The sequence below is a fragment of the Palaemon carinicauda genome, chromosome 5 (genome assembly GCF_036898095.1).
Source record: "Palaemon carinicauda isolate YSFRI2023 chromosome 5, ASM3689809v2, whole genome shotgun sequence".
In the NCBI taxonomy this organism is placed as follows: Eukaryota; Metazoa; Arthropoda; class Malacostraca; order Decapoda; family Palaemonidae; genus Palaemon; species Palaemon carinicauda.
The window spans coordinates 124,704,864-124,706,960 of NC_090729.1; the positions used below are offsets into that span (position 1 = coordinate 124,704,864).

At 38.1% G+C, this 2,097-nt stretch overlaps 1 protein-coding gene across 1 annotated transcript in view; it reads right to left on the reverse strand.

The window, feature by feature from the left end:
* Positions 1–1,641, reverse strand: part of LOC137641470 (uncharacterized) — a 76,803-nt gene extending 75,162 nt beyond the window's left edge. Inside the window, exon 1 of the mRNA XM_068374059.1 lies at positions 1,366–1,641. The gene's annotated coding sequence lies outside the window, so the exon portion shown is untranslated. The remainder of the gene's footprint in view (positions 1–1,365) is intronic.
* Positions 1,642–2,097: the final 456 nt, after the last annotated feature.

Genomic DNA, 2,097 nt, shown 5'->3' on the forward strand with positions numbered 1-2,097 from the left:
AGGTTATTCTACCAGCTAAAGTTATAAGCGACTTTCTTATCCAATTCAATTAATTGCTCATTTTATATTAAATGAAGATGGCCTCATTTTCGAATGGTCACTAACATCCCTTTATGGGCAAATGACCCCACCTCTATCTAAATATTTGAGAGAGAGAGAGAGAGAGAGAGAGAGAGAGAGAGAGAGAGAGAGAGAGAGAGAGAGAGAGAGAGAGAGATATAGTAATATCACTTAAGATATATTATAGAGAATAACATACACATTATGTACATGTCTGTTCGTTCTCTCTCTCTCTCTCTCTCTCTCTCTCTCTCTCTCTCTCTCTCTCTCTCTCTCTCTCTCTCTCTCAAACTTATAATTTCGGCAAGGTAGGGAACCTGTTGCATTAATCACTATCTATTATGTAATTTCAACTGGCATTTGCTTTCGAAATATCTGCAGTATCTAGCGAGTTCTACGGAAAAAAATGAAGATTGGTGTGATAAAAAAAAACCAAGAAGAAGAACAAGAATGAACTATGGAAAAAGTACGGCATATATTAATAGGGTGTAGTCTAATGGTTTCTCAAAAAATCTACCTGGCCGGAAGCCATTGAATATCTTTTTATCTACCCATGAATCAATATTCCGTTGGACTTTCTGTTAAAGGTGCCATTGTGAATGAACACCCTTGCATCAAATTATTTTGTTTTCTTTCTCTTCGTGATCTTTTACGAAAAATTTGAAATTCTTTCACTTTGTAAACTAGCTAGTTTATGTTGGCAACGTATAATAAAATGTGGCGTGTTTTTACCGTAGATTTTATCACTTTGTCATTAAACAACATTTAGATCTAAACTACTGTACTGTTTTTTACGATTTTATCCTCGTATTACATATCTTTATTTTAAGGGCATCGCTTAGTTAGTGATAAATAATTAATACCAATTTGATATAATAATTGTTTGCAAACAATCTGATGTTTTTGATTATTCTTAAATGCCGTAACAAAGATGAATCTATTTTTTGTGCTACGTTCGCTTAGCTAACATTCAGTTAGCCCAATTTTACTTGTAATTTGTTTACGAGTAATTATAGCAATATATATATATATATATAATATATATATATATATATATATGTGTGTGTGTGTGTGTGTGTGTGTGTGTGTGTGTGTGTGTGCCGCGCGTATGCATATATGATGCTTCTTTGCAAAAACTGACGTATTTTTCTATATTAAATATAACCCATACATGTTTACAGTTACAACTCATTCACGAAACGATACCTTTGCATGCATTAGTTCCACTTGTAAAACTAAGCCACTGAATGTCACCAATCCACAACCTGTAGGGAAAAGGTTAAAAAAAGTATTGTCGAAACTCACCAGCAGCAGAGATGATAAACGGATGGCCGGGATACTGTTGCTAGCTGACTTTTCTTCTCTTTCTTTCCTCTCTTCTCGGTCAATAACTCTTGCAACGGACGATCGTGTGGCACTAAATCCTCTCAGTCTGTTCTTGATAACGTTGCTGTAACGAAGAACAGATATAGCACTGCATATCTGATACTAGGCTCAACCTTTTTTTTTAGTTTTCTGGACACAGGAAATTCTCGAAATCTCGTCTGAGCCGTCTGACAGACTTCGGTGGCGTGAGAGAGGGAAATTCCTTGTTTACTGCGAACTCGGCAGTGTATGGGAGGGTGCTTGTCAGTTGGTTGGGGGCCGGTCGGGGGACCAGTGTACCGAGTGTACGCACGCGCTCTCCGGTCTTCCGGAGGGATGGGGATAGAGTTGGGTGGGGTAGGGGATTGGCCTTGCTGCGGAGGCTGTAGTAGTTATGAAAACGTCTGGGAGAGAAAAAATATAACGGAAAACGGTTACGTAAACACTGAAAGTTAGTTTGGCTTCAGTGGTTGATCCAGAATTTTTTTCCCTTGCAAATCATTCGCTGCGTAAACTTCAGTCTACAGAACTCGATCGATGTTCGCCATTTCCCTCAACAGAAAAGTTGTGGATGTCAGTATTTCATGTACCTGAAATGCCTAGGCGAATCGGCACGCTAGTTGTGCACATGTTTCCGGACTGTGCAATTATTTTTATACATTAGCTTATCCA